Source organism: Limanda limanda, chromosome 9 (genome assembly GCF_963576545.1).
Source record: "Limanda limanda chromosome 9, fLimLim1.1, whole genome shotgun sequence".
In the NCBI taxonomy this organism is placed as follows: Eukaryota; Metazoa; Chordata; class Actinopteri; order Pleuronectiformes; family Pleuronectidae; genus Limanda; species Limanda limanda.
The window spans coordinates 2,776,591-2,802,600 of record NC_083644.1 but is presented as its reverse complement, the minus strand read 5'-3'; the positions used below and the strand labels follow the sequence as shown (position 1 = coordinate 2,802,600).

General features: G+C 42.3%; 1 protein-coding gene across 1 annotated transcript in view; it reads left to right on the top strand.

The window, feature by feature from the left end:
• LOC133011050 (NAD-dependent protein deacylase sirtuin-5, mitochondrial-like) overlaps nucleotides 1-26,010 on the top strand; it is a 231,594-nt gene that overhangs the window by 157,726 nt on the left and 47,858 nt on the right. The window lies entirely within an intron of this gene.

The window sequence follows — 26,010 nt, the reverse complement described above, 5'->3', positions numbered from 1 at the left end:
GGAAAGACAATTTCTGGAGTTTGTGTTTCACATGTGAAGAAGCAGCAGGAGATCGCCCGGGTCAGACTTGTTCACAACGATAGAAGCTGTGCAATATTGAATACGTTTAAAATGGTAATTACGTAACATATAAACCAAAGAAATACCAAAGAAAAACTAATTATGATATAGAAGTGAACCAGCATAGTTTGTAATCAGAAAGTATTCATGCAGTTTATAGCAGAATTAACAACTGAAAAATAGCATAAATTGCGCTAGAGCCCACTTCAGAAAAATGTGGCCCAAATGTTTCTGTGCTGTTTGTTTTTCACAACTGTGTCACTCTCAATTGTTTTGTGACCTGAAAAATACATATTAAAACAAAGAAGAAGATGACAAAACTGCCTTAACAAGCTCTTATCAAATAGAAAAAATGGCGACAGACAATGGGGTCAGCACCAGGTCACAAAATGTAGATATTAAAACACACTTTGTATTTCTTATACAGTTGAATAGTTTGTCATTTAATGGCCCTAGAGTGGTGACTCTATATCTACACTCACTGTTTCCTAAGTATGTTAAATAAAAGTGGAAGCACAGGTTCAGGTGATGAGCTCATTTAAAGAAGCTGTGAACAGACGACGCTGCAATTAAACTCAACACTGCAGATTATTTTGAATGCACCTCTAGATCCTTGTTATTCAAAACAAAATCATTTCACTTGAGGGCAATAGAACAATGAGCTGAAGTCACATTATGTCCCAGCTCCAGAGACATGAAGACGTCTGTATCAAACTCTGCTAAAGGCATCACCTCTCTCTTGTGAGCATTGTCTGGCACCAGAGAGATTATAGTGTGTAATTGTTCTCAGTAGTAAATACGTTGCAGAAAGGATCCAGGAAATAAAAGAATAAAGTAACTGGAGTGGTGTGCAAGTAAAATGAGCAGTTCACCGACATTTTTCAAGAAACAGGGCTGATGTAACAAAGAACCAAAATACTCAAAACAATTTAAAATGAATTGAAAAGAGTAAAATTCAAAGATCTGCTCGACTTCAAACTGCAAAAACAAATCAACGACTACTGAACTGTATCCAACACAAAACAATTGTCTAATTTTCGATTTCTTTCACCACAGTTCTGAGATTCTCTAGTTTTTCTCATTTATATCAATCCATCATGTCTGAAACAAATATTTATTTCCATTCAGTCTCAGTTGTCATGTTCCTGATTCGGTTGTAATTCTGCATCCAATCAAAGAAGATGAAGTTGTCACTGCATATTGTTCCGAATCCGATTTTTTTAATTCCTGAACCAACGGGGGGGAATCATTTGAAGCTTACCCTGTTCATACAAACAACATTCCAATATGATACGTGTCAAAAAGCACAGGTCAACAAACAAACAGAGATAAGTGAATAACATGAATATAAAGAGTAAGGAGGTCAAATAAATAGCAATAAAAAGACAATTATAAGAGAATAAATAGACATCTGTCAATCATGTAAAAAGCATAAAAGATGTTTTCATAATTCAAAGGTTAGAATTTCATGTCATTGCAAACTGGAATCCACTCTTAAACATGAAGTTTTTTTATAGATATAGATATATATATACTGTATATTGTATGCTGTTTTCTGCACCTGTAAAACCAGGTTTGGTGGACATGTGGGATATATCTGCCATAAGGGTTTTTAACAGACTTGCATGTTGATATTATGAATGCATTTTGAATCGAAGTGGCATCGGGTCAAATGGAGACAAACTAAAAAGTGTTAATGGAAAGACAAAGTGTCAGTGGGCAGAAAAACTGTTCCTGATTGAGCTTGATTTCTTATCATTACTTCAGTGAACTTCACTCGGTTATTGTACAACTCATAGGACAAGTTTTAACCCTAACCCATGAGCGAAATACCCTTAGTTTTAACATGTTCGGTTTCTTTCACCCATAGACGTCAGTGTAACATTGTCCTTCTACCATGAAAGACTTGATACGTGAGCTCCCCTGTGCATTTAGCACCACCGCTGCATCATCTTGGTTTAAAGGAAAGGAAAAGCTGCCGGCTCCCAACACCTCATTAAAACTGTGGACATGAAAGATTTTTTGTGTTCACAGCCTTCAATTTGCCACAGTGTCATACTTGATACTTCCACTAGATGGCATTAAAGGAAGAAATATTCAAAATCATTGGCATATTGGCTTTGATTTACTGCATTTTAAATACTTTCTGCACCAATGACTCACAGTGCTCAGAGGCATTATGTAACTTGGGATATCTGTCCGTCCCAATCTTGTGAACACGATATATCAAGACCTCTTTCAGGGAATTAAGTTTGTTACAAAGGTCAATTGGCACAAGATGGATGTGACCTTACAAATGCATTTGTTCCTTGTGACCACACCCACTTGTGATCCAATGGGCAGTGGGGTATAAATAACCACTAGATGGTAGTGCAAGCATGATTATCACTTATGAATAAATTCCAACTTTTCAGTAGCCTACCCAAGTATCTGATGTCAAATAGTTGGATAACCTGGTTGTAGAGAAATGTTTTGAACATTAAACTTTTTTTTTTAAATCTGTATTTATCCAAGAAAAAGACTGAACACATGGTTGTGTGACGTTTTGACCTATATCTCCTGGTTGCATTTAGCTTTTGTGTATTAGGATTTAATAAGTGTGTATAAGTTCACAGAAGTTTTGGAATTCACATGTTAAGTAAGGTTGTACTATTTAGTGGCATCCTCTTCCTCCTTCTTTGAAGTAACACAAGTTCTGGCAAAGCTCTCGTAGCATCGATGTGTCACCAACTGTTCTTTAGCTCTGCCAGTTTTAAATTCTCTGAGGTTTTCGTTAGATAAACCTGTCACCATGTGCTTGTGTTACTAGGGATAACATTTATCACTGTCAGTTCTGAGCCAACGCCTTGTGGGCCTGCCGCCAGGAGGAAATATTTATGGAGCATATGCCCATCCTTCATAGTGATGAAGTAGGTGAACCATCCTCTGTGTAATAAGTAAACCATCTTGTACCCCCACTCTGTTTGAAAGGAAAAGTATGACTCCAGTCCCCAATTCCACTGCCTGTGATGGGTATTTATTTCACCGCAGCCTCATACAATGCATCATTCTCTGTCTGCCTGCTGGTTTTATTTCTGGCTTCACTGAGCTCTTAGTTCTTTGTTGTCAAATTACAGGGAAACGGGAGGTGAAACTTAGCAGGCATGGAAAGTCCCTAAAATCGAACCCACTTATCAACAACCGATCAGTGGAAAGTACCATCGGGTGTAATCAATCAATCAATCAATCAAATTTGATTTGTATAGCCCATACTCACAAATCACAACTTGTCTCATAGGGCTTTAACATGGTGTGACATCCTCTGTCCTTAACCCTCAACAAGAGTAAGAGTAAAAGCTACTAAAAACCATTTTAACAGGGTAAAAAGAACGTGGAAATCTCAGAGAGACACATGTGAGGATCCGTCTCCCAGGACGGACAGAAGTGCAATAGATGTAAGTATACTATATATCAATCAGTCCTGCTGTCTTGCAATCATAGTCTATGGTCAGCAGCCAGCAAGATCATGATCCACCATCAAGATCAGCGCCAGTGTAGCGATGCTAATACTGGAGCAATGTGGTTTCTTTGCTTGGTTCTTGTCAGGACACGTACTGCGGGATTTTGGACAAAATGCAGAGTCTTTTACGAATGATTTACAGTAATCCAGTCTGGATGTAACAAAGGGGTGGACTAGTTTTTCTGCATCTTTCTGGAGAAGGACACACCGACTCTACATTAACTTTAGTGACCTCCGACATGTGAAGCTGGGAGTCGTTGCTGCCGACTAGAATTATGATTTTACTGTATTTACGTTTAGTTTTAGCCAGCAGCTTCAGTTTGGATTCAATGTCGCCGGCTCTGGCACCTGGGATACAGCTGACTATGGTCGCTGGGGTCGCTAACCTCACGTTTCTCAGAACCGAGTCGCCAATTCCCAGAGTTTGTTTCTCAACGGGTGCGTCGCTGAGTGGAGAGAATCTATTTGAAGCGTGTGCTGGTGGCTCTTTAATCGTGGGCTTTTTAACAAGTCGAGGGACTGCTAGCTGAGGCTAAGCTACGTGCTAAGCTATGGGGCTCCGCGGGGGCTAGCGGGGGCTGGCAAACTACAGCTAACGGAGGTTCTATGCTGGAGAGCCGAGGTTCTAAGTCGCTGAGCCTCTGGACTCCATCGCTTCCAACACACTACATTCATTACATGTACCACTACTGTTAAGGGAGGCGTAAGTGTAAGTAATGACCATTACATGAAAACAAACTACTGGGTTTATATAAGGGAACTACTGAATTTATACAGGCTGCAAGAAATGAAACAGAATCAGATTTAGGCGATGAGACAAGTCTTTCACACAGACTGTGGTTTGACTAATTATAGAAAAACCCTGTGAGAATGATAAATCTGCTTTCTGGTGTTGGTGTGTTTGAATGGGCGTCGTGTGTCTACAGTTTTATTTCTTCTGTAAATATCTCGGTGCTGGGCAAGTAAGTCCGTTTTTGTTTAGTAAATGAGATCCATATCTTGAAATTCTGTGTACAGGATGTTTTATTTTGGGGTCTGTTGTCGTCATCCTAAGTGGTTCGGTGACCTAGATGAGAACTGACACAGGAAACATTAAAAAGGTGTGATGGCAGGAAATGTTTGCATATGAGATTATTTAAATTTTTGCACGTTTTGCTGAGCCGGCTCTGACTAGCCTCGCTCTCCAACAAACCATTCTCTCATTTCGAAAGATGTGCTTGTTTTCTATATAACTCTGGGCTCAAAGTGCAATGTAGTTTTACCACAGATTTCATGGAACGATCACAACAGTCTGTGACACATCAACACTTATTTAAAAAAAACTGTGTCTGAGGTGAATATTAGTTTCCTCATTTGCAGGTGATTTGATGTTTTGGTTTCAATGCGTGTGTGGAAATCACATGTTTTATGAAAATCATGATCCATTCTCCCCAAGGTTGTTTCCATTGCACCTTGTTGCATTTTGTTATTGATACACAAGTCTAAAAAAAAGCTAGGTCTAAAACCTACTGTGATATTTTAACTTTTTTAGGTTTCCACGCAAAATATTGTTTGATGCACAAATGAAAACACATAAGACCAGATGGAAGGAAACATACTTTCTGACTCATAAACATGATGCCAGCATTATATTATACAAAGTTATGAAATCATTATATTTGATATACAATGTGCAAGAAGAAAATATCATCACTTAAAAGCCATAACAACAAATACAAATAATAAGAATCAATTAAAAGATGAAAGCATTGCACCAGAACAAAAAATAATAATTAGCAATATGTAAGTATAAAAAGATGACATCACATCTCAAAATGTAATTTAAAAGAAGTAACTGAATCTGGGGATAAAGAAAAACAAGTGATTAGTCTTTAAATTTAACAGACATGATTCTGTTCCAATCATTAATATTTTAATAAAAAAGGGTTAATAAAAAAAATAGAAACCATTTTACTGGTCATTTGTGGTATTTGGAAGAGCAGTTGCAGGTCAGATAGTTTCATTCAATTCTCTTGAATAAATGTTTCTCAGTGTCTTAGATTTCTGTTGCTGATACAGAGGACAACTTAATCAAAACCAAACAAAACCACCAAAGAGTGAATGTAAATAAACAGAATAGAAGTCGAAGCAACTGAGGCTGAAAATGCCCCGGCCCCCATTTTATTTTGAAAAATGTTGTAGTTTGGACGACAAAAACACAGACATTTGAAGACAATGACCCAGTCATCAACATTCACTTCCTGAATGGTTCTTTTCAGTCCTGACTCAACTACCGGCAGTGAAGGCAAAGCGCTGCAAACACTTAATTTCAGAATATAGTTCCGACTTGTTGTCGTTCTGAAAAAACACATCTTACAGCTTTGAGGTGTTTTTCTTTTTATACAAAAGACAGGACGTACTTTGGTCTGCTCCTTCCTGAGTTGTTTGATGACTGTCAGGTCCTCGCAGTCTTTTGCTCTTTCCTCACCCAGCTGTCCCATCACAGAGCCACACACAAATACTGTTTGAATGATAAATATATGTTTGTTTTGGATGGTTTGGAGTTGACCTGAAGCTGCTGGCTGTCTCTGTGTCCCACTGTGGGTTTCTCAGGAGGTGCTGAAGGTGATGCGCACCATGTATGACCACATCGTCCAGGGACTGAACACCACCGTTCCCACAGTTTCCTTCTCAGGCAAAGTTGATGCCACACAAATATGCAAACAACTGTATGAATGTGTGAGTGACGACCGAGACTGAAATATAAACCTTGTGGCTCACACAGGTGATGGAGGCCCATCTGAGCAGAGACCAAGCTATCAAGGCCTTTATAGGCAAACCATCTGCGGTGATGGGACAGCTGGGTGAGGAAAGAGCAAAAGACTGCGAGGACCTGACAGTCATCAAACAACTCAGGAAGGAGCAGACCAAAGTACGTCCTGTCTTTTGTATAAAAAGAAAAACACCTCAAAGCTGTAAGATGTGTTTTTTCAGAACGACAACAAGTCGGAACATGGTTATTATTTACCTCACCCTAAATCTAAATTTAACTTAACCTTAAAACAATTCAATGATTTATTGCGAGGACTTGTTTCTTGTCCTCATGAGAAAGACAAGTCTAGATAATGTGAAAGGACCACACACACAAACAAGCACACACAAACACATGAATTATACTTAACCCACAAATGAGCAGATATGAGATGAAGTTATTGTTGTGCAATAGGAGTAGACTTGACGTTGGCTAATTATTAATAATCATGAAATATGATTATAAAAATAATAAAAGATTATTTATTAAAAATAATTTAAAAAATGATAAGGCCATGACTTATCGTAGAGGGGCACCACCCTGGTAACAGGGACCAACGATATCAAGCTATAAATATCAGTCTCATAATGATAAATGTCAAATTAATAATGTCAATATTTTAATATTAACGATTACTTAATAAACAGTGAAGGCTTCTAAGTTCGAGCACAGGCAATCATAATCCAGCTGTATTCACACACTTATGCACAAATAATCACAGACTACAGATACTTTAATTACAAAAGAATTTATTAAAAAGGGGAAATAAAGTTATAATGTTATTCAATGATTTATCATTTTAACAAGCTCCAATATTTCAAAGATAAGCACAGCAGCAGCACTTATCACAATTCAGAAAATACATGTAAAACCTGCGGTCTACCTATGTATGTCTGTCTCTGTGTGTGTGTGTCTGTGTCAAAGTGTCTCTCTGTGTATGTGTGTCTATGTGTGTGTATGTGAAATAAAGTTAGTGTTATTTAATGATTTATCATTTTAACAAACTCCCATATTTCAAAGATAACAACAGCAGCTTATCACAATTTAGAACAGGCATGTAACCTCTGGTCCATCTATGTGTCTCTGTGTGTGTGTATCTGTCTGTGTCTATCAATGTGTGTGTGTGTGTGTGTGTGCGAGAGAGAGAGAAAAAGAAGGGGCGTGGCGATGACGCAGTCACGTAGTGACATCACATCTAAGATGGAGGCCGATCATGATTCGTGGAATCAAGGCCTAAAAACTCTCAAAATGGCGGATTGACTACAAAACAAGATGGCGGAGCCGTTATGAATTTAGGGCCAGAATGGGAGGAGAGAGGGAGAGAAGGCGTGGCAATAATAGACTCAAGATGGTGGTTTAACTTAACGTTATCCAAAATGGAGAATATGTTAATGACCATGTGGCCTGAACTCACAATGGTGGTCGCCAGATGAATTACACAAAGGAAATTTCAGACAAAGAGAATTCTTATCTCTGCTTAGCTTTGGGGGGCCGAATGGTTTCCAGATGTGTTCAGCCTCTCTGAATATAGATTTAACTATGTTACATAAACTGTATTCTAAATACAGATCGGAAGTGTGTATAGGTCGGTTTAGAAGGAGAGAGAGAGAGAGAGAGAGAGAGAGAGAGAGGGAAGAGAACGAACTCTTAAAAATACGCCTGAGATGAGTTAACAGTGGTTCACCCCTCAGCCCTCAAGCGAACGTTGTGGGCCGAGGTTCTGATCGGTGAAATCACTGCAGACTCACACAGACGTTAACAGTGCGGGCGGAGGCGCTTCTCGCGGCCCTATTCACTGTAACACAAAACATTGCCATCAAACCGGAAACCGGAAGTAGCGGCTAGGAGTAGTGGCCGGCTAAAACAATGGAGAAACACGGAGGTTCCACAAACAAAATACATTCAAGTATCAAAACAATACGCTACGTATTAAACTAACATCTGCCCAGACAGTTTAAGCCTCTCTTACTGTGACCGTGGTTTCATGGGGTGCGTGCGCGTTCCGCGCGAATCTCCCGGAAGTCCAGTGAACAATGTCTTGGCCTCTCAGGCGAGCTCCCGTGAGCACCGCAGCTGGGCCGGACCGAAGCGGATCAGTCATGCTCCGTGACGGGATGAAGCTTGGTCTTCTTCTGCAGGGATGTGCGGCTGCGTGGAGCCGGTTGAAGATCGTGTGGAAAAAGAATAAAAAGTCCGTGTCTCACTCGTCCCGAGTGAGATTCCTGTTTTGTCTTTTCAAGTTAAAACAGCAAAAGTCTTTTCAAAATAAAACTTCGTCTGAGCTAAAAGAAGAAATCAAATCAAATCAAATAAATTGAATTAAACAAACGTCTAATCGCCTCCTTAGTTACTGAGTCGTGTGTTTAGGCCCCTGGAGGGTCTGGATACGACCTGAGCATCTGAGGACAAAGAGAGTGTTAGTCGCCTCTTTTAGCGACTAGAACCTTGGGTCAGACCGGAGGAGGCCTAACTGGAACGTCAGTGCTGGAGTGAAAAAGAGAGTTAAGAGAAAAGTAGTTCCCTCCTTAAGTTTGCTGGAACCTCTGGTCAGACCCAAAAGGGCCTGGTGGGAACGTCAGCATCGGAGGAAAAAGAGAATGATTTCTGGGAGGTCAGCAGTCTTGTACCCCTGAGAGGAGGCCGGCCTCCTTGGAGGGGGGGTCAGGGGTCAGTGTGGCCTTCGGCCAATTGAAAGGTCAGAAGTCAAGTCTCAGGGAGCGGCTTACAGTGGTGGAGCCAGGAAGTGATTTTCTCTCACATGGAGATAAGATCTCCATGCTGGAATTTTGTTGTGAGGGGTTTCCCGAGGCAAGTCTCACGCTTTATGACTCATTGTTGTAAGTCAGATCACTGGGCCTTCCCCAACAGTATTGATTCCTCGTTTCTTCATAGGGCAGATAGTGCTGCAGAAGTCATTGGTTCAGCAGAAGTAGCCGCACTGAGTGGAGTTGCAGCAGGGACAGCTTGAGACAACTTGTGATTATTAGGGCCCGAGCACTGATCAAAGGTCAGATGAGGTTCTATGGAAATTGGGCACTAACGGGCCCGAGCACACGCGCGTTTCAAGTCTGTTGCGGTCGGGGAAGAGACAGCGTTCGATGACCAAGCGCTCGTCTCCGCGTTGCATGCGTTTGCGCACTGCGGCAAGGATAAACGCTTCACTTCCTGTAGCCAGCAGGTGGCGCTGTGATTTGAAGTCATGCTGTCTTTGTAGATGTCTTCAGGTTGCGACTCTTGTCTTACATGCCTAGTTTGGAGTTGATTGAACCAAATATGCCTGAGATACAGAAGCTCGTGTTTCGATGGCGTGTAATCAAACTTTGACGCCAGGCCATGGTCACATGGTATGACTAAATGTTAAAATTCAAATAACTTTAGATCTCCATCTTGTTGTGAAGATACTCATCTAAATTGTAAGTTGATCTGATGAAAGCCCTACGACAAGTATATCAAAGTAAATATGCGGAATATGGCCAAAATGGCCACTAAATCCAAAATGGCGGCCTTCCTGTTGACTCTAGCATATGTATCCAAGAGACTTATTTCTTTGTCATGAAAAGACACATGTCCCTGTTGATTTTTGTAGAAGTAGGCCAATCGTAGTGCCGGGGCTGGCCTTTAGGGGGCGCTAGTCAGTTATTTTGCCACGCCCATTCCTTCAAACCACCTGAATGTCTTCAAGGGGGGGCTGTTGCTACACACATGTAGTTTGAGGGAGATTGAACCTTGAACACCGAAGTTATAGCAATTTCGTGTGTCATGGCGAGTTGATGAACTTTGATCCCCCCCATTAATATGGCGTTTGACGAAAAGTCACAGTAATCTCATATCTTCATTATCAATGTCTTGAGACCCATTTGACATAGTTTGACATGGTTGCGCAAAGTGGATGAGGAGGAATACTTACAAGTGTAAGACTTACCAAAAACAAGACATTTCCTGCTGCCACCAGGGGGCGCTGTGCTTCTCTGTCACGATTTCTGTGTTGATGTCATCAAGTCGCGACTTTTGTCTTATGTGTCTAGTTTGGACTCGATTGGACTAAATATGTCCGAGATACAGACGCCCGTGTTTTGATGGCGTTTAATCAAACTTTGACGCAACGCCGAGGTCACACACTCTGACGAAAAATTGATTTTTTTGATAACTTTAGTACTCCATATTGTTGTGATGACACTCGTCTAAATGACGTCTAAAAAAACGTGGCATATGGCCAAAATGGCCACTAAATCCAAAATGGCGGACTTCCTGTTGCGTTTTTCATAATGCACTGAGAGACTTTTTTGTGCGTCTGGTCATGATACACAACCATTTTTATCGTGAGGATCGGTTAATGCTAAATGAGGGGCTTATCCGTAGGTGGCGCTGGTGAGCTTTTTTGCCACGCCTATTTCCAAATACTCCAGAATACGTACATTTTCACCACTGCCTAGCTCCCTGCAAAGTTTAAAACTTTTTTGAGCATGGTAAAGCCCTCAAAAAGACAATTCATTTGTACGAAGAAATGTTAATAATAAGAATCATTTCAATTTCAAAAGGGCCTCCCACCGATTTCGGTGCTCGGGCCCTAATTACAATTTCGATAGAACCTCACCTGACCTTTGATCAGTGCTCGGGCCCTAATAATCACAAGTTGTCTCAAGCTGTCCCTGCTGCAACTCCACTCAGTGCGGCTTCTTCTGCTGAACCAATGACTTCTGCAGCCCTATCTGCCCTATGAAGAAACGAGGAATCAATAACTTCATCTCATATCTGCTCATTTGTGGGTTAAGTATAATTCATGTGTTTGTGGATGCTTGTTTGTGTGTGTGGTCCTTTCACATTATCTAGACTTGTCTTTCTCATGAGGACAAAAAACAAGTCCTCGCAATAAATCATTGAATGGTTTTAAGGTTAAGTTAAATTTAGATTTAGGGTGAGGTAAATAATAACCATGGTTGAAGTTCGAGAATGTCTCCAGTAAATTCATGCCAGTAAAAGGTATGTCCTTTGATGTCACAATAACTGTGTGTGTGTGTGTGCGTACGTGTGTGCAGAGGTGTGACAAAACCAACACTTTTGTCTTAGTTATGTTGTGATTATTTGCAGAAGGCTACATTTGTCTATTTGTGAAATTGATTATGTATTTTCTTTCTTCTTCTTCTTATAATTTTTATTAATAATAATGATAAAAATAATAATAATATTAATAACCAGAGATACAGAAGCTCGTGTTTGGATGGCGTGTAATCAAACTTTGACGCCAGGCCATGGTCACATGGTATGACTAAATGTTAAAATTCAAATAACTTTAGATCTCCATTTTGTTGTGATGACACTCATCTAAATTTTAAGTTGATCTGATAAAAGCCCTACGACAAGTCCATCAAAGTAAAAATATGCAATATGGCGAAAATGGCCACTAAATCCAAAATGGCGGACTTCCTGTTGCGTTTTTCATAACGCACTGACAGAATTTTTTGTGCCTCTGGTCATGATACACAACTGTCTTTTTTTTCGTGAGGATCGGTGAATGCTTAATGAGGGGCTTATCCGTAGGTGGCGCTGTTGAGCTATTTTGCCACGCCTATTTCCAAATACTCCAGAATACGTAAATTTTCACACATTTCTGCCTTACTGCAAAGTTTAAAACATATTTGAGCATGGGAAAGCCCTCAAAAAGCCCTTTCACTACACTCAGAATAATCCTTTCAATTTCAATAGGGCCTCCCACCGGAGATGCTCGGGCCCTAATTAAAAGGAGACAGCATTGCACCAGAGCAAAAAATAATAATTAGCAATATATAAGTATAAAAGATGACATCACATGTCAAAATGTGATTTAAAAGAAGTTACTGAATATGGGGATAAAGAAAAACAAGTGATTAGTCTTTAAATTTAACAGACATGATTCTGTTCCAATCATTAATATTTTAATAAAATAGGGTTAATAAAAAAAAATAGAAACCATTTTACTGGTCATTTGTGGTAATTGGAAGAGCAGTTGCAGGTCAGATAGTTTCATTAAATTCTCCTGAATAAATGTTTCTCAGTGTCTTAGATTTCTGTTGCTGATACAGAGGAGAACTTAATCAAAACCAAACAAAACCACCAAAGAGTGAATGTAAATAAACAGAAAAGAAGTCGAAGCAACTGAGGCTGAAATATTGTGACTTTTAGTCTCTAGTATGGGACAAGCCGTTAAAACACAAGATCTTACATCTTACTCTCCTTTTCATCACTTTGTTTAAAAGTCCATACCTTCAGTTTGTAAAATAGACTTTATCACTGTTTTTGTTGCAACTACTTTAAACCACTACTAATAAACAATGTCACAAGGTGGACGTCTCAGGCTACATCCACACGACAGTTATACACAATGCATCACTGCGACTACTTTACACTACACCCAAGTTGTTGCTCACCTAAATGGTGAACTTTGGAAATGGCCCGGCCCCTGTTTTATTTTGAAAAATGTTGTAGTGTGGACGACAGAAACGCAGACATTTGAAGACAATGACCCAGTCATCAACATTCACTTCCTGATTGGTTCTTATCAGTCCTGACTCAACTAACGGCAGTGAAGGCAAAGCGCTGTAAACACTTAATTTCAGAATAAATTTCCAACTTGTCGTTCTGAAAAAACACATCTTACAGCTTTGAGGTGTTTTTCTTTTTATATAAAAGACAGGTCATACTTTGGTCTGCTCCTTCCTGAGTTGTTTGGTGACTGTCAGGTCCTCGCAGTCTTTTGCTCTTTCAGAATCAGAATCAGAATCAGAATTCTTTTATTTGCCAGGTATGTTTGCACATATAGGAATTTGCCTTGGTGTCATTGGTGCATTACTTTTGAACATAAAACAACAATATAAAAAACAACAATATATAAGAAATAGAATAAATCAAATAGAATAAAATAAAATAAAGTATATATACATATATACAGTAACAGAGTAAAAGAGTTATGGGCACGTGCTGTGCGAAGGTGCAGAGATTGGTGATAGTGCCAGTAGTATATAAGTTACAGGGTTTCCCCCAGAAAACTTGCTAAGCCTGGTGGTAGGGCTGCTAGAAGGCACCCGCGGGGGGGCAGGGGGGGGGTTGTTGAGTCGGATTTTGAGCTGGACACCATTGTTTCTTATACTCTAAACATGTTGCACTTTGTTTAATATGCACACCTAACTTTTTTATTTTGATAAGGGGTTAAATAGATACTTTGATATCTTTTTGAGTTGCACTGCTGACTTAACTTATAAGCCCTCTTTTTTATTTATTTTTATCACGTTGGAGTTGCTAGTTTAAACCTACAGTTTTGCACTTTAATATTTGAGCTTTTATTTACATTTTGTTTTGTGCTGCATTATATGGTGACATACAGTTTGTTGTTATCAAAATAAAATTAACTGAATTGAAATGGTCAATTTGATTTTTTTGGAGGAAAATTAATCGTTTAGATTAATCGACTAATCGATAAAATAGTCGTCAGATTAATCGATAGAAAAATAGTCGTTAGTGGCAGCCCTACTTAATATTAAAAAAAATTCAAGTTTGCTGTGAACATAGCAGTCAGTCCTCTTATTTCAGAAACAATGAACCATAACAGTTTGGGTACCAATAACAGGTAAGCCTACTACTTCTTTGCTTTCAGCCAGCTACTCAAACAGACAAGCAACAAAATAACAAACAAACAAAATACACAGGCAAGTGTCGGCCTACTTTGAAATAAATTAAACACAGAACTTTGTAGGGCTATTTGAGTCCTCCTCACATTTGTGGAAAATGTATGAAATAAGAAGTACCCTATTTTTAAATAAATAATACCCAATAGCTGCAACCTAATCGTGTAACGGACTAGGTTTATGTTTATGTTTGGTTTTGACTTATGTTCAGTAAAACACTGTGTTGAAGGAGCGTTCTGATGTCTGAGGGTCAGTGAAGGGGACGTATGTTCAGTAAAACACTGTGTTAAAGGAGCGTTCTGATGTCCGAGGGTCAGTGAAGGCGTCTGGGTGGGACATGTGAATGTTCGGACCAATAGGATGGTTGCTTGGGGATCGGGGCTCAATGAGGAAGTGAAGTGTTGTTGATGTGCGCGAGTGACGGATTTTTATTTATTTTTTAAATAAAAAAAACAAGCGACACTTAGCCTGGCGGGGGGGGGAGAAAAGCCTGGCGGTCCGCCAGGCCTATACAGCACTGGGGGAAACCCTGAGTTATGAATTATAAATTATGTGCAGAGGGTGGGGTGTGGTGGGGTAGAGTCAGTGCGGTGCATAGTCAGTGTGATGCAGGGGGCTTGTTTGTGAGCCCCACTGCCACGGGGAAAAAACTGTTCAGATGGCGTGAGGTCGTAGTCCTAATGGCCCGGAACCTTTTTCCGGAGGGAAGTCTCTGGAACAGGTGGTGACCGGGATGGGAAGTATCAGCAATGATCTTGCCTGCCCTCTTACTGGTCCTGGAGTGGAACAGGTCTAGGAGAGCCGGCAGGTCACAGCCGATGACCTTCTCCGCTGACCTTATGATCCGCTGCAGTCTGCCCTTGTCCTTGGCAGTGGGGGCAGCGAAGCAGACGGTGATAGATGAGGTGAGGATGGACTCAATGATGGCAGTGTAGAACTCAACCATCACTTTCGGGACAAGCTTGCCCAGCCTCATGGCTGCTTCCTGTCAGTCAGGAAGTTAGAGATCCACCTGCAGGTGGGCTCAGGCACGCTCAGCTGTGTCAGCTTGTCCCGGAGAAGAGCTGGGGCGATAGTGTTGAATGCGGAGCTGAAGTCCACAAACAGGATCCTGGCGTAGGTGCTGGGGGAGTCGAGGTGCTGGAGGATGAAGTGGAGTCCCATGTTGACTGCATCGTCTACGGACCTGTTGGCTCTGTAGGCGAACTGCAGTGGGTCGAGGAGGTGGTTGGTTATGGTCTTGAGGTGGGTCAGCACGAGGCGCTCAAAGGTCTTCATTACTACAGAGGTCAGGGCGACAGGTCTGTAGTCATTAAGGCCTGTGATCCTCTGCTTCTTGGGAACGGGGATGACGGTGGATGTTTTGAGGCAGGCGGGTACAACACATTCAGCCAGTGAGGTGTTAAAGATGTCCGTGAACACTGGAGAGAGCTGGTCTGCACAGTGCCTCAGTGTGTGGGGGGGAGACAGTGTCGGGTCCAGCTGCCTTGCGGGGGTTCAGTTTCTTCAGCAGCTTGTTTACATCTCTCTCCTGAATTGAGAGAGGTGTGATGGGGGGAGGGGGCAGTCAGGGGCCATTTTGTGGGGGGAGGGGTAGAGTCTTTTTCCAGGCTGGGGTGAAGAGTTGTGATAGCTATGGGGCTGGGAGTGTGGGTTAAGGCCGATTTATACTCGGCTTTTTACGCACGCACGCACGCACGCAAGAGATGCAACATGCTCCTCGCGTACTTGCGGGGCCCCTCCTGCGGCTTGCGTGCGTCAGCCAATTTTTCTAACTATACGACAAAGCGACGCGAGCCTCTCGCAGCCCGCAAGGCTTGTGATTGGTCTGCCTGCTACATCCCGTCCGGTGTCGCATTTCCGGTTTCATGCCCGGAAACTGCGGAAACCACGGGAGATTTAGAAGAACGAATATGGACCAAAATAGAAGAGCACTTGGCAGAAAAGATCCGAAACTATGACCACTAGTATAACCCGTCACTGACCGGCGGATTTGTCCGCCAGAAAAAGTCTCTGAGGAGCCGCCGTGGCGATGTAAATAAACGTGTACTACACACGAAGAAGAGCCGACTTCAACAAAAAACATTACTCCGGCTAGTGCGTTGCAACACGCGCAACTGTGGGGGAACTATAAACCAAAATGAGTCCGTAGAAGCTGCGTGCGTGCGTGCGTGCGTGCGTAAAAAACGACTATAAGTCGGCCTTTAGACCTGGTCCATTGTTCGTCGAATCTGCAGTAGAAGTCATTCAGTTCGTTTGCCAGTTTCAGGTCCTCCACAGAGTGGGGGGATATGGTTCTGCAGCCGGTGATCACCCGCAGCCCCTTCCAGACTGACGAGGAGTCGTTGGCTGCAAATTGTTGTTCCAGCTTCTTTGAATACTGGCGTTTGGCCTTCTTAATCTCCTTGCCAAACAAGTATTTAGCCAGTCTGAAACTGTCCATGTCCCCACTCTTGAAGGCCGCCTCCTTCTCCAAACGAAGCTGTTTGAGTTTTGCTGTGAACCAGGGCTTGTTGTTGTTATAGCTCACCCTGGTGCGTGTTGGAATACATCGGTCTTCACAGAAGCTGATGTATGACGTCACAGCATCTGTGTATTCGTCCAGGCTGGTTGAAGCAGTTTTAAAAATGTCCCAGTCAGTGTTGTCCAGGCAGTCACGCAGCTCCTCCACAGCTTCTCTGTTGCTCCAGTTCTTTGATCTCAGCACAGCAGGTTTACAAAGTTTGAGTTTCTGCCTGTAAGCCGGGATCAGGTGAATGAGAGCGTGGTCGGACAGGCCCAGAGCAGCGCGGGAAACGGCATGATACGCCTTGCTGATGGTGCTGTAGCAGTGATCCAGAGTGTTCTCCCCCCTGGTCGGGCATTTTACTAACTGTTTGTATTTCGGAAGTTCCTGAGATAGGTTCCCCTTATTAAAGTCCCAGAGGACAATAACAGGGGAATAAGTGTTCTCTCTCCTCCTCTCCACCCCCAGTACCTGCTCGGCGAGTTGTCGTTGTGCCTCGCGCACGTCAGCTTGCGGGGGGATGTAAACTCCAGCCAGGATGAAAGACGTGAATTCACGGGGAGAGTAGAACGGTCTGCAGGTTATGAAAAAAGTTTCCAGGTCAGGAGAACAGGACTGTAAAATGACTTTCACGTCGCTGCACCAGCCCTGGTTTATATAAAAACAAATCCCTCCGCCTTTTGCCTTGTGTGAGAGGATCGGGTCACGGTCCGCGCGTAACAGCTGGAAGCCGGTCAGCTGTGCGGCGGAGTCCGCTGTGGCTTCTGTCAGCCACGATTCCGTGAAACACAAGACAGAAGAAAGGGAAAAGTCTCTATTTGTCCGGGTGAGGAGGCGCAGTTCGTCCATCTTATTACACAGCGAGCGGACATTGGAGAGGAGGATGCTCGGGAGAGGTGAGCGTAATCCCCGCTCCCTGAAGCGCACCAGGGCCCCAGCACGCTTCCCTCGTCGTCTCCGCCAGAGTCTCGCTGCGTGTCCGAGGACCACCGCACCTTTGATGATTAAGTCCACTAAATCCACGGAAGAAGCGAGAAAGTTGGGACATAAATCGGATGGTGTTGTGTCCCTGATGGTTAGAAGCTCGTCCATCGTAAAAGTAATCTGAGTAGGTTCGCAGTAAACAGAATTAAATACTAAAAACAAACACAAAAGTGCGCACCAACACACCGAGGCAGCCGTTCGTGGCGCCATCTTGTAAAATAATGCCACGCCTTTTTCCAAATACTCCAAAATACGTAAATTTTCACCACTACCTAGCTCCCTGCAAAGTTTAAAACATTTTTGAGCATGTTAAAGCCCTCAATGACAACATACACCTTTACATGTAACTGGAAAATTATTTAATGAATATAACCTTACCCTCTTTCTTCTCCGACTACTCCTCAATGCTGATGTAAGGTCTGGTCGGATCATACTGGCTCATAGTGTGTCTTTGTACGTCATGGACAGGCAGCTGGAAAACAACACATGTAACATGACTTTATTATTAATAAACGGAAATAGCCGCGCTGCATCACCGTTGGAAGATCCACAGCAAAAAAACACCAAAACAATTCATAAACAGTTACTTACATTCAATGGCTTCATTTTCTGCACTTTAAATCCGGACTTTCAGCGTCTCAGCCTAACGCCTCTTTGTTTGTGTGTGTGTGTGCGTGTGTGTGTGTGTGTGGGGGGGGGGGGGGGCTGAGGCTGTGAAAACATACAGAAAAAAGTCACGTTGATGAAAAAACTTAACGAGAACAAACTGTTACATCTAAGTAATTCATACATATTTACACATGCACTAGATCTGCTCCAGCACTCGATGCTGTATTCGTATTTTAGCAACTTTCTCGCTATCCCAAAGAGTGGCGGACATGCTTTCAGATGTAGGGTTAGCTTAGTGGTTAGCATGGCGGCTCTAGCTCACCGTAACTCAGGGACTGTGCTTCCGTCTTCTCCGCCTCGACTCGTCCACACCGGGCCCGCGGCTCTGCCTCCACACGCACTCATCTTCTCCTCCAGGGAACAGTGTCGTGTCGACTTCAGCAAGTTATTTACCCCGAAGACAGAGTCACTCGTACGGGACAAGCTAAACACGACCCGCTTCCTGTCTGCGGGACACTCGACGCTGCTGCACGGCGTTTACGAGGCTCTGATTGGACGAGTCCATCAGCTGATGACGCGAGCGGGTGACGTGAGCAGCGGTGTTTAGTACATTTACACACATGATTCACGCTGTTCTGTGTTCGTAACCTTATAGTTGAATGCACTTATTGTAAGTCGCTTTGGATAAAAGTGTTGACTGTTTTAATGGAATACTGAGAAAGTTTAATAACAACAATTAGACAATTGAAGTTCAAATTATGAAGGAATTTAAGCTCTATATTGTGTCTCCTTTATATTTAAAATAATAATCAAACTGAGTGGAGATGTATGTTGTATCCAAACAGCCGGCTGCTGTGTTTTGTCACTGTGCAGTCCATGGGGGATTAAATATTACACTGAAAAAATAAATCATTAAATCAATGAATGTTTCATAGCAATTTTGAAAGTAGTGGTGAAAAGGTACCATTTATAATTCATGGAACAGCTTAGTTTGCCATTGACATGTGAATTTGATGCCAGTATTTTGGGAGGACAGATATTTTTATGGAAAGCCAGTAGAAGTTTGGAGCTTACAGGACACATATGATCATACCCAGCATCATTTATTTGCTGGTAGAGGTGTGGTTTACACTTCCTCTGTGCATTTAACCAGCACAATTGAAAAAGTGACTGTAATCATGCCACTCTGTACAGTTGTTGAGATTTAGGATTGGATGACAATAAAAATTTGAAATAAAGTGCATTGTTTCATTTCTTTTGACTGCATTGACCTTTGTTCGTGGTATACAATATAATTCATTATAGCACACTTACTTACTTAAGAACAATTTAAAATTTCAGGTTTAATATTTATTTTAAGCCTGGTTTACTCAGCCAGATAGTTTGTTGGTGCCTCTTACATATTGGTGTTATCTGCTCTCAGGGAAACTGATTTGCATTTGTGAAGCTCAGAGCATTGTCATTTGCATGTGAAAGCGTCCTCTAGGAGTTGGAGCAGGGGGGGTCAAATCTCAACAGCTCACAGGCTTGACAACTGCAGGAACCCTGAGCGTTTCCTTTGCTGCCTGCAGATACGTGTGAAAGTCGTTAACCGAAGGATGTGCCAACACTTCTCTGCGACACAGATTGACACAAACGCTTCTTTTCATGCAGTGTCAGGAGTTTAGAAAACACTCTTTCCTCGTCCTTCTGTCATTCTCTTTCTCCTGCATCCATCCATCTTGTCTGCTGCAACTTGGCACGATGGAACACCTTTTACATCTTCCCTTTGCCGACACAGCGAGAAGGTGTGAAATCAGACGTGAGCGCTGGTTATTTCCGTCTCCTCTGATCTCCCGACAGAAACAATGAAAGCTCAGAGTCTCGCCCTTGGGCGTCCATCTCACCGACCACCACCCATCACTCTCTATTCTATACACTCACTATTGAACACCACATAGATCTGTGCTAGCTTTAGCAATGCTACCCGCCGCTAGCGTTAGCGCCGTAGCTAGCGATCTTTTAGAAGCTATTTTCCCACATATCACAGTGATACAGATATTACCACGGTGGGTTAAACATTAGGAACATTCGTTTAACTCCAATTGGTTTTACGAAAGTACCTCAGTAGGCAGCGTGTTCATCTGAGCTAACATCAACAAGCTAATAACGAAGCTAGCCTCTTAGCATGTAGCTTACCGGAGTCCAACAGTGGCTTACACGGCTGAAGCAGCTCCGCTCTCTCTCTCAAAGCACAAAGCTCTCTCCTAATAAACAAGAGATTTATCAATATACTACGTGGGGATTAATCATTAATTTATTAGGTTTACATCACGTTTCATACCCAGGTTCGTCAGCTCTCAACGAGCAGCCTTCACGGTCAATGTCCGGAGTGAGTCTCAGGTAGAGGACACGCTGTGTGGTCGTGACCATGGATGCAGGGCTAGCGCGCCACCTTGTGGTTGGGCACGGTAACTCTCTCTTAATGACAAACATGGGTCTGGTATCCATGTGGGTTACACATTTAACTTCTTAACTTACCTAGCAAAACTAGAAGATGATATACAAGTTGGGTAGGATGAGATTCGGTTTTGGCTTGCCCAGGAGGATGAGCATGCTCAAACACAGATCGGTTTACCTGGATGTTGAAATTAAGAGTTTCCATAATGAACACACTAACAAAATAACACACTGCCATGTATGATCAACACTTTACATCACATCATTTCAGTAAGTTCCCGACAAGTCTTGCTAGCTTAGTAGATAGGACGACTTTTATACATAGAAATGGTCATTTTTGTGTAATGTGTGGCTCACATTCTTAACTTCAAATTGAATACTTACAATTATATCCTTTGGTGCTGATGACTGAGAACCAGAAGCACAAGACGGGTCTGCAGGTTCTTCTCTGTTGTGTTCTGTCCGTCACGATGCGCGCCTTCTACAGATTAACCTTCCGGTCAAAGCCCGCTGAAACGGAAGTCTAACGGTCAGAACAGGAAATGAACCTTGAACTTCAAAGTAAAGTGTAGGTACTTCCTGTCGATACGATTTTGTAGTTTGTTAATATTTGATAGATGGGTGGATGACATGACGCATGATTTTTCTGTGATTAAGTGTTAATGTTTATTCAGATGCATTTAACCACTTAAACAACACATGGATGTGATGCATATTATGGTACTTTGTTTTAAACTTATGATTTTGTATGAAATATCTGTTATGTTTTGATTAAATTTTAAGGTGAATACGCAAAATGTCCTGCAGTGTGACCGTAACATAGGTGAAGCATTAAACTTACATATTAACAAAATAAACCAGAAATATCTGGAGCAGGTAATAACTGCCTTGGCATTATATTGTATATAATGACTTTATTAATATTATACTGAAAGATGTTTCTTATGTTTCTAATATTCTGCCCCTAATGTATTTAAATGGATCGGCCCAAATATTGGAAACACTTCTCAATTTAATGACATCCAGTTCAGCACCTCTGCAAACTCAATGAAAAAATCTACTTAAGTTAATACCTATGTGACACTGTTTTTGTTAATATTTAATAGATGGGTGGATGACATGACGCATGATTTTTCTGTAATTAAGTGCTAACGTTTATTTAGATGCATTTAAGCACTTGAACAACACATGGATGTGATGCATATTATGGTACTTTGTTTTAAACTTATGATTTTGTATGAAATATCTGTTATGTTTTGATTAAATTTTAAGGTGAATACGCAAAATGTCCTGCAGTGTGACCGTAACATAGGTGTAGCATTAAACTTACATATTAACAAAATAAACCAGAATTATCTGGAGCAGGTAATAACTGCCTTGGCATTATATTGTATATCATGACTTTATTAATATTAGGTTTTAATATGCACAAAACTAGTATATTAGTATTTACAGCAAAATAACTTTCATAACACAAATGCTGTCCTGTGGCGCGACATGGAAAATCAGATTTTTGAAACGGCAGTTACATGGACAACTATTGGGGCCCTTAGTTTATCCCACTACCAGGAAGCCCCCCAGATGCAAAACAGTATTTCTTTGTGTGCATGTAAGCTTGTACATTGAGCCTGCTTTAACATAAATTGCAAAAATAATCAATATGATCCTCAAACATTTTTTTTTAAAGCTATCGCGATCATAGATCTCAGCTTACATTTGGAGTAAAAAAATAATCTTGGAAACTGTAGATGTATGAGTCTCTGCACATTTTAAATTTTAAGTAGTGCTTACACAATCTACAAAAATAGTTCATGTAAATCAAAAATTATCAGTGACACATACACTAAAATGAGAATATCGTTTTGGTACTCAATATGTTTAAGCAAGTAGAACTTTTAAACAGATTTTAAGTTTCCACTACTTAATCCAGTTGATTAATTTGAGCATTCGGGTTTACAGTGCACAGACATGATGTCAGCACAGACACACACAGACATGATGTCAGCACAGACACACACAGACATGATGTCAGCACAGACACACACAGACATGTCAGCAAAGCAGGCACGTGCACAGATAGACCCCTAGTGGTGCTCAAGCACCTCCCCTTTTGCCCTGGATGAGAAAAGTGCCCTTCTGCTGGAGCCCAATTTTTTCTTCATTCATCAATACTTAAGAATAAAAATTACTCTCTCTGTCATCAATTCCCCCCCAATGTGTTTTGATATCTGACGGGATATTTATTTGAGTTCTTGTGAGAATTTCGCCCTGACATGCTCCGCTGGCCCCGCCCCCCCCCCTCCTCCTCATGCAGCTGAGCGCCAAACGCTATTATTAGTGTTGTGCTGCTTATACTTCAACTCTGTCAGAAAACAGTAAACAAAAATGTGTGTGTACTGTGTTGTCAGCTTTATAGAGATTATGTAAGTCACTCTTGATTATTATGCACAACATTTATTTATCTCATTTACAAAATTTGCAGCATAATGCCAAGAAAAGACAGACTCCAAAAGCAGAAGGATAGGGAACTGCAACAAGCAGCTCAGGGTAGCATCTCTATTTTATATTGGATCAGGCCATCAACAATTAAAACAAATGAGGGAGAATGAGAAAGTTTTTATTGATTTATTATCATTATTTTCAATTTCATAAACAATTTTGGCGATGGGTGCTCTTTTTTTTTGGTTTGAGCACCTGCCCCCCAAAATGTCTGTGCACGTGCCTGCATACTACACATCTTCATCCTCTTCGTCACAGTGAACTGTCGGGTCAGCTCAGGTCAAAGGTCAAACACGTCTTTAAACAGCAGCTCGCGCTCAACACAGGAAGTAGATTCATAAAAAAGAATAACCACTAAGGAACATCCAATCAGATCAGTCCATCAACACACCATTTACAAATGAGCTGAACCAGACTGAGCAGAAGTTGTTCTCCATCACATATGATGATAGGGCTCGCTTTGTCAGAGTGCACAATGCAACATAAAGAAGAATCAATAACAACAAGATAGAAAAAAGAGCAGAGCTGTGGGAGAGCTGGAGACACGGCAGCCTTCCTTCTTTGGAACTTTAAGATCATAAACAAACATCTACACAGAATGTGGTTCTACACACATGGAGACACACTGAGGGACAAAGGTGGAGAATAATTGAGACAAACTTAAACACACTGTATGTGACTCTTTATAGAGGGATTATATATTCTGCTTGTGTTGTGTCATTTCAATAAACACATTCCTCATGTGAATAAACACAATCGGGGCAGGAAGGTTGCTGGTTTGAATCCGGTTCAGATGGGTCTTCCTGTGTGGAGTCTGCATGTTCTCCACGTGTTTTCTCCAGGTGCTCCGGCTTCATCTCACAAACACATGCAGATGAGGGGTTGTGTAGATTGGAGACTACACACAAGCTGCTGCTGCTTCAGCCTCTGGATCCTCAGGACACAGCTCAGCCTCCGTCCACACACACTGTCCTCTTCACACTCAGCTCCACTAAGACCACCCCCACCTGTTGAGAGAAGAAGACATCAGTGTCACAGAGACTCACTTCATCAGCTGTGAGTCAGTGATGCAGCTCATCCAGTAGAAAGAGCAGCAGGGACATCAGTCCTGTTCAGAGGTGGAGCAGCTTCCTCTCTGCTTCATGTTCACGTGTTGGAATGAACACGCTAAGAGCTCAGTGTGTGTCCTCTGCATGTCAAAGTGCAGAGTGGACACCTGAGAGGTGGATTTACTGCTGTTACAGGTGAAGACATGTTTCACTGTGTGTTGATGAACATCTGCTTCTGACAAACTGGGACCAGATGAGACAGATGGACCTCAGCAGAGGTTCTGCTCTGTAGAAAGAGCTCCTGGTTACCATGGTGATGAGGAGAGGCTTCAGTCCCACTGATCTCAGAGCTGTGACAAAGATCCACCTGATCAGTTCTTCACTGATGAAGTGAGAGGACAAACTGTCTCAGATCAGATGAAGAATACACGTCTCTGTCCCTCGTGTGAGGCTGTCAGCTGTGGTCCAGCTTGTGTAAGTTACAGCGCCCCCTGGTGGCATCTGGTGAAAATATATTACGTGACCACGACATAATAACGTGTGAACGAGATAAATAACTCGAGGCCACGAGATCTGAATCTGTTGTTTACGAACAAGACGAGTGGAAGACAAGAAGACACACACTGTCTCACTGTCTCTGAGGACACACACTGACTCTGAGAACACACACTGTCTCACTGACTCTGAGAACACACACTGTCTCTGAGGACACACACTGACTCTGAGAACACACACTGTCGCACTGTCTCTGAGGACACACACTGTCTCACTGTCTCTGAGTACACACACTGTCTCACTGTCTCTGAGGACACACACTGTCTCACTGTCTCTGAGGACACACACTGTCTCTGAGGACACACACTGTCTCACTGTCTCTGAGGACACACACTGACTCTGAGAACACACACTGTCTCACTGTCTCTGAGGACACACACTGTCTCTGAGGACACACACTGTCTCACTGTCTCTGAGGACACACACTGTCTCTGAGGACACACACTGTCTCACTGTCTCTGAGGACACACACTGTCTCACTGTCTCTGAGGACACACACTGTCGCACTGTCTCTGAGGACACACACTGTCTCACTGTCTCTGAGGACACACACTGTCTCTGAGGACACACACTGTCTCACTGTCTCTGAGGACACACACTGTCTCTGAGGACACACACTGTCTCACTGTCTCTGAGGACACACACTGTCTCACTGTCTCTGAGGACACACACTGTCTCACTGTCTCTGAGGACACTCACTGTCTCTGAGGACACACACTGTCTCACTGTCTCTGAGGACACACACTGTCTCTGAGGACACACACTGTCTCACTGTCTCTGAGGACACACACTGTCTCACTGTCTGTGAGGACACACACTGTCTCACTGTCTCTGAGGACACACACTGTCGCACTGTCTCTGAGGACACACACTGTCTCACTGTCTCTGAGGACACACACTGTCTCTGAGGACACACACTGTCTCACTGTCTCTGAGGACACACACTGTCTCTGAGGACACACACTGTCTCATTGTCTCTGAGGACACACACTGTCTCACTGTCTCTGAGGACACTCACTGTCTCTGAGGACACACACTGTCTGACTGTCTCTGAGGACACACACTGTCTCTGAGGACACACACTGTCTCACTGTCTCTGAGGACACTCACTGTCTCTGAGGACACACACTGTCTCACTGTCTCTGAGGACACACACTGTCTCACTGTCTCTGAGGACACACACTGTCTCACTGTCTCTGAGGACACTCGCTGTCTCTGAGAACACACACTGTCTGACTGTCTCTGAGGACACACACTGACTCTGAGGACAGACACTGTCTCACTGTCTCTGAGGACACACACTGTCTCACTGTCTCTGAGGACACACACTGTCTCACTGTCTCTGAGGACACACACTGTCT